General features: G+C 41.2%; 1 protein-coding gene across 4 annotated transcripts in view; it reads right to left on the minus strand.

Annotated features, from left to right (window-relative positions):
• Nucleotides 1–4974, minus strand: part of tnk2b (tyrosine kinase, non-receptor, 2b) — a 106342-nt gene extending 101368 nt beyond the window's left edge. The window contains exons 1-2 of one of the 4 annotated variants that reach the window (XM_060906427.1): nucleotides 4755–4974; nucleotides 3050–3193 (exon numbers count right to left, since the gene is read on the minus strand). The gene's annotated coding sequence lies outside the window, so the exon portion shown is untranslated. The remainder of the gene's footprint in view (nucleotides 1–3049; nucleotides 3194–4754) is intronic. The other 3 variants (XM_060906426.1, XM_060906429.1, XM_060906428.1) reach the window with 3 other exon arrangements.
• Between the last annotated feature and the right edge of the window lie 2981 nt (nucleotides 4975–7955).

Below are 7955 nucleotides of genomic sequence, written 5' to 3' on the forward strand. Positions count from 1 at the left end.
TTCCCAATACAGTATACCCTGGATCTCTGTACATGTCCAAACCATCTCAATCTCACCGCTCTCACTCTGTCTCCAAGCCGTCCTACATGTCCTGTCCCTAATATACTCATTTCTAATCCTGTCCAACTTTGTCATAGTTATGATAATAATAAAAGAAAAAAAATTTCCTTCTCTGTTACATTATCTCTATCGACGTCTCCACCATGGGTAAACATCTTGGGTTTGCCAAATTGCTCTACAATGACATCGCAGCCCATGATTTAACAATAAGCCCGAGATTCCCCCGAAGCAATCCTACGTTATACAAACATTTATACAAAATGTTTTCTATTTTTATCATCACTCCTCTTATCAAATGACAAACGATTGAATTGCACCAGAGTTTCTCCACACATCAACACGCAATAAAAGCTAATGCTCTGAAATAAACTTTTCTAAACAAACTCCATCAGTTGCTGAGATGGAAAAAGGATACTGACGGACATGTGGATTTTTTTATTTTATTTTTCCCCCCAAAGGAGGATTTCCTCACTGTGTTGTCCTTGTACGCAGGTTATACACAAGCACTTGTTCTTTGTTCGTTATCCCTCATCAGGAGCTCATCTGCTAGTTAGAACTTGGTGAAAGACAGCAGTAGAGTCTGGCCTGAGGCTACATGATTCATCATTCATCACACCAAACAGAGAGCGGGGATCAGACGCTGAGCTTGTAACAGCTGAAGCCTATCAATCGTAGTTCACACTATTTACATACAAATTCTCATAAGATGTGTGAATTTAATTAATTTGTTCTATATAGCACATACACTCACTGGCCACTTTAATAGGAACTTCTTGTTGATTCTAAGATCCCTGTTCTTGGCTGCAGGAGCGGAACCCAATGTGTTCTTTCTGCTGTTGCATGTTGAGATGCTTTTCTGCTCACCATGGTTGTAAAGAATGATTATACGAGTTACTATATCCTTCCTGGCAAAAAAAGCAGCTCGAACCAATCTGTCCATTTTCTGATCTCTGACCTCTCATCAACAAGGCGTTTGTTTCCACCCGCAGAACTGTCATTGCTCACTCACCTCCGTCGATGTTTTTTTTGTTTTTCGCACCATTCTGTGTAAATTCTAGAGACTGTTGTTTGTGTGTGAAAATCCCAGGAGGAAATCAGCAGTTTCTGAAATACTCAAACCAAAAATACTCCTCTGGCTCAAACCAACACCCACGCCACAGTGAAAGAAAGTGACACTTTGAGATCACAGTTTTTCCCGTTCTGATGTTTGAATGAAGTGAACATTAACTGAAGCTCTCGATTTGTATCTGCATGATTTCATGCATTGTGCTGCTGGCAAGGGACCGACTGATTACAGAACTGCATGAAATAAAACTACAGTTGGATGTAGGGGTGTTCCTAATAAAGTGCCCACCTCCGTATTTATGCTAAACTAGGAATAATACACTATGGGATGGGATGTTATAGGAAAATAACCAACTTCTGGGTGGTAAGGCTGACCCCACTTTGCATTGAGCCACGTCTCACCACCACGCTGTTGATTATTGCCCTCTAAGAGAACGTCCCGAAGTGTTTTATTCCTTACGTATCTAAAGGGTAATCTGTATTATTAATATAGAATGTCTGGAAAAAAAAATAAAAGGTGCTTGTGCTGTTATTAAATTTTTAACCGTTGTTTGTAATTGTGCGTGAAGCTGCTTTCTGGTAACTAACCTTCAAAGACATAATCAGAGCTACAGCTAGTTGACTGAGCAATATATGAAACCATCCTCACTCCATCCATACCGCATGTGCGTACATGAGCAGCAGAGGGTCAGAGTGCTTCAGCTTCGTCTGAGAGATGTGCTGTAACACGCCAGGCTGCTTATCGCACCTCAGCCGAGATACGGAACCTCGGGGCATCAGTAACTCAACAACAGCGGCTCCTCCTCCTCCTCCGCACCGAGCCAAGGCAGGCATGGCCTCGTCCTAACACGGCGTCACTTCGCCAGAAATATCTGCAAGAGGGCATGAAAGCTCACTTCACCTCCATGCTTCAGGTACATTTAATCTCTCGCACTATTCAGCCCTACCTGCAGGCCAGACGTGAATCATGCTGTACCATCAGAGTGCAAGCACAGACTGGTAATGACACTTTTTATACCAGGTATTAGGCAAGCAAATTACACTGCTGATGTATTTTCTGCTACGATTCAGGGCCCTTTGCCAAAAGTAACAGAGTTTACCTGAAGGAGACCCTCAAACCTCCAGCATCTGAAGCAACCTTACAATACACATATTCTCTTTGATCACGGCGCATGTTCGCCATGACATTGTTTCAACAACATCACATCCTTTATTTCCATCCAGAGTTGCATTAATTTTTCCCCGAGATCTTGTATTGACGACAGAGTCGAACCACTCTAAAGTCTTCTCCAGCATCCCAAGGACTTCCAATATGGTTAAGGTCAGGACCCTATGGTGGTTAATTCATGTGTGAAAATGATTCTTTGTGCTCCCTGAACCATCACTACAATTCAAATACCCTAAATTTATGCCCGTGTCATTACCTCAGCCTCGACCTGACTAATTGAAGCAACCTCCGATCGTAACACTGCCTCCAGAGGCTTGTACAGTGGCTACTACGCATGATTGGTGCATCACTTCATGGACTCCCCACCCCTTACCCTGACACGCCCATCGTGCTGGAATAGGGTCAATCTGGACTCATCAACCAGACCTCATGACCTTTTCCCATTGTTCCAGAGTCCAATCTTTATACTCCCTTATATAGTCCTTACTATGGTAACAGGAGGTATTTAACCAACGTGAGAGCATATTGCTTAAAATTCAGGAGAAGTTGCGACTCCTGATCTCAACAGCAACTGAAAGATAAACATGACTGAGTATAGCCTTGAACAAAAAACCTTGATGGTGCATATGATATACAAAGATGTTAAGAGTGGTTTGAAACATCACATGGCAGCAATACATCAGTAACGAGATACTATATGATGAATTACTTCAAACAACAACGATTGCAGAAAGAAAGGTCAAATTTCGTGCTCACTGTTGGAGGAATAGGGACGAAATCATACACCAAGTCTTCCTGTGGGAACCCAGACATGGCAAGGCAAGCGATCTTGAGGAAGACCATCACGCACTTTCATTGGCCAATTGGTCGAAGACACAAATATCCTGAAAGAACTTCTGCCTAAAGTCATGGAAGAGAGAAGTTTATGAAAAAGACTGTTCATGGATGTCATGGCGAAGCCATGGTCTAATGGCCGGAGAAGCAGCTTTGGGTTCAAAAGGTTGCCGGTTTGATTCCCTGGGCCAGCAGGAATGGCTGAAACGCCTTTGAGCTCCCCAGACTGTACGTCACTCTGGATAAGAGCATCTCCGAAATGCTACGTCTTTATTGCAAGACTGAAAACAATCTAAAACGTTACCAGAGACATGAGAGTCTAACTATTACAAAATGGAAATACATCACAGCACTCATCAACGTTCATCATCTCATAGATCGCCAACTACCCAAATCGAGTCTCTGCCCTAACTCGGTGCAACCGCATCCTAGGACTCAGAGTCCATCTTCTGCGCCAATGTTTCTCCACATCGTTCATGATTTCTCTTTAATACAACATCAAACAAAACCAGCTCTTTGGATGTTCAATACTACGACCAAAATCTCACATCACATCTGAGGTAACTGAAATGATCTGCCCCTATTGATCAATCAAAAATCAAAGTCCTTCCCATGCCATGTGGCGCATAGGGCGGCGCAGATCCCCGTTTCCGTAGCCCTCGGCCTCTCGCCTATTACATAGCTAGGGTTACAGTGGGGGGCGGGTCCTCTGGTAACCACGAGAGTTTGACTCCTCACTCGCGTCTCTATTGCAGCATGCCTTGGCAGTAGGTACCATTTTTATGATAGTATGACCCGACCGTGAGTAGAACTCGCGATCTCCGGATCAAGAGGCGGACACGCTAGGCCAAGTCACAGTGCCCCCTACTGAACACCAATGTAAATGCAAGAACAACTTCCCCTTGTGACGTCATCACAGCACAACCATCAATTTCACACAGGAATAGTAAAAATATAACAAACCTGAATAAAAAAAAAAATCATTAAAACACAGAACTACCATCATGATATTAGTGATATAAATATAGTTACTTTGTTTGAGAGTGAAGTTTGACTTTAATAGTCAGGTTAGAGGTTTGTTTAAAGAGAGTGTTAGCTGTGTATAATGTGTAAATAATTACCTGTGCCTATACACACACACAATTATATATACACACACCTATTTAGGAGACTGAAATGTATCTGGAGCACCTCCATTAACTGGAACAGGACTTTAATATTAATTTAAGTATTTCCTGGAGACACATTTGTGTGTAAAATGCTAACTTTAGCACAGATTTCTGCCACTAACTCATCCCTGTGAGAGACTTCGCGCCATTTCACTTCGCTCGCGCAGGTGAAACCTGAGGCTACGTCCTAAACCGCGAGCTCCCTCACTGAGCACTAGGTCTAGATACTGTTTGACTATTTTGACGTCCTATTTAGTGCAATAGCACGCGGATGGAAACGGAGCCAAGAACGTTTGACAGGACAGGAACCTGTTAACAGAAGCAGCATTTTTACTCCTAAAAAAAGTACTTTTTTTCTATTCCTGCACTTATAATGTAGGTATAATAGATAAAATATGTTTTTAAGTCAGTATAAAACAAAAACAGCTGATTGTCGAGGCATCAGCACTGATTCCTACCTGTCAGTTCATCCACGGCAGCGTTTCTCAAGGAAACTTTCCCAGTTTTCTCACTTGTACTTATTTCAATTCAAACTGAAATTAAGTCTGTGACTTTCTACACCTTTGTACCTGCTATATAACGTGATATTGATTTATTTATTTGATGTTTTACCCATTATACTAACTTCATCAGCTCCCTTTCCGCCGCGCGCGCACACACTCCTTCTCCTCTGTAAGAATAAGCTTCTATTGGCAACTGTGTTGCCGGATTGTACAAAATCCCCATATACTCTGTTTTTATTTAACACACTCATGAAAATCCATATAGCTCATTTTAAAATATTTGTGAAGATATATATTAAGATAAAATTTACTCTTTAAACTATTTTAAAAGCAACAACAAAAATATTAAACTTTGTTTTTATCTTGTCTCCAAAAATGTGCCTGAGTGAAAGGATAACAGTGAAACTGGCAACCCTGCCATATTAACGATTCCACTCTTAAAGGGGACGCGACATATTTTGTCAACTAAGATTATTATTAAAGAAAGAAAGAGAGAAAGAAAGCACAACTTCACTCATCACACACTTGTGAAATTCCTCTCTGCAATTAACCCATCTAAAGCAGTGAACACACACACACACACGTGAGCAGTGAGCGCACACACATACCCAGAGCAGTAGGCAGCCATGCTAACAGCGCCCGGTGAGCAGTTGGGTGCCTCGCTCAAGGGCACCTCAGCCCAAGGCCATCCTATATTAACCTAACCGCATGTCTTTGAACTGTGGAGGAAACCGGAGCACCCGGAGGAAACCCATGCAGATAATATACAAACTCCACACAGAAAGGCCCCCACCGGCCGCTGGGCTCGAACCCAGAACCTTCTTGCTGTGAGGCGACAGTGCTAACCACTACACCACCATGCCGCCCCATTATTATATGTATGTATTTATATAATTTATTGTAAATATATTTGCAGCAGGTCGGCACAGTGGTGTAGTGGTTAGCACTGTTGCCTCACAGCAAGAAGGTCCTGGGTTCAAGCCCAGCAGCCGGCGAGGGCCTTTCTGTGTGGAGTTTGTATGCTGTCTGCGTGGGTTTCCTCCGGGTGCTCCGGTTTCTCCCACAGTCCAAAGGCATGCAGGTTAGGCTAATTGGTGGCTCTAAATTGACCGTAGGTGTGAATGTGAGTGTGAATGGTTGTTGTCTCTATTATGTGTTAGCCCTGCGATGACCTGGCAACTTGTCCAGGTTGTACCCCGCCTCTCGCCCATAGTCAGCTGGGATAGGCTCCAGCTTGCCTGCGACCCTGTAGAACAGGATAAGGGTGATTCCACCAAATCGGTACATTTTCAGCGTAGGAAATTTTAAATTTAAAATCTTTTTTTTTCACTTTTTAAAATATCAGCAGAAAGAAGACATCTTAAAGTGACAAGAAATGACATGGGGCCATCTCAGGTTATCCATTTTATTTATTTTATGAGACATTCTCTACTTCAATTTATGATTCATTCGTCACTATGGATAAAATGGTTAATGTTCCAAATATTTAGAAGTAATATTGTGTAACAGTTTACACATGAATGAGCAGTAAATCAGTCCCTCTTTTCACTGTGATTTCTTCAGATCATAAATATATTTTTAGACATTAAATTTTATCTTTCAAATGACCATGTAAATCTATATCGTAAAAGTAGACCTCATATATATATATATATATATATATATATATATATATATATAAAGTATTTTTATGAGAATGGTATTGGATAAAAAGCATTTTCCAAACAGTTATCTAATGTTAATTGGAATGGTAATACCTGGGTTGCCATTCTAATTGTAGTTTTTTACATTTTTATGAAATTAATGATGGCCACAGGACTGACATGTAAGTAACAGGGTGGGAAAAAGTAACAGGGATGATGGGACATGTTGTTCCGATCACTTTATATGTTTATATCTTGAAATAAAATACTGCAATTATTGTTGTTTTATTATAGTTTAATAGTAACAGAACAGTTATAGAAGCATTGACTTTTCAAACTTAGAAAAATGGATCACAATGAATTTGATCAAGAAACAAAGCTTAGCGGCTGACAAAAGAGAAATGAATATGATTTTGTAAGAACATTACTGCATTTGTTGTTTTATAATTTCACAGTAATAAAGCAGTAACAATTATTGAAATTTTATTGTAAACAAGAAACAGAACTTAACTGTTGACACACACACGCGCGCACACACGCACATACACACTTTACTTTGTAAGATCTAGCCATATTTCTCTTTGGATTGCCACATGCCGACTAGTGATTGGTAGTGGGGCTAGGATGAAGTGGAGTACATCATCATAGAGGTACCAGAGGACATCGTCATGAATGGGCCAAAAGAATTTGTTTGGACCTCCGCTGTGCATACACTTGACCTGGATGTCAGTGTCATCTGTTGCAATGACAATGCCTGGGTAAATATCCTTGTTGTATCTGACGACACACCATTTCCCAATTATGTCTGCACTGTGCCAATCAATCTCAGTAGATTTGCTCGGAGTTGGGTCAGACAGAAAGTTGAAGACCTTTGACCCAGGGCACTGGCAATCAAGTTTCTTCATGGTAGCTGCACACATGCAACTGACATCACGGCAAATCAGGCTGCCTCTCTCCTGTGTCACAACCTGATGCAGGCGCATTGTTGAGGGAACTGGTGGAATGTTCGGTGGCATGGCCTCCATTGACTTGTCAATATCCTCCTCTTCCACATAAAACAGCTTGATGGAGGTGTTGGTTCTGACTAGGGCTGAAAACAAAGATCTTGCATCTGGAATGTCAGTGCCTTTGCTGACTAGGTCATCTGCAATTCTCTTTAACACACCCCCAACTCCATCAGGGGCCCCCTTCCCATGAATAGTCTCTTCATACAGTAAATATTAGAAGCATACTAGGAAATGAGGCTATAGTAAATGCCCACAATGAAAAATATGAGTATCAACACAATGATGCACATAACATCAATTATTAACATTTAAAAAAAAATGATCTAAATAAACTTTTAAAAACTGTGTGTGAGGGAAAGCTAGTTAATGTCATCCCTGTTACCGTAGGATTTAAAAATTTTACTCTGGGAAAGTAACAGGAATGATAGTAACAGGGTTGATGATTTCAGGCTAATTTGCCCCTAGCTAGCTAATGTTCAAGGTCACAAGAGCAGACGTCATACAGT

This window comes from Neoarius graeffei, chromosome 23, assembly GCF_027579695.1.
Source record: "Neoarius graeffei isolate fNeoGra1 chromosome 23, fNeoGra1.pri, whole genome shotgun sequence".
In the NCBI taxonomy this organism is placed as follows: domain Eukaryota; kingdom Metazoa; phylum Chordata; class Actinopteri; order Siluriformes; family Ariidae; genus Neoarius; species Neoarius graeffei.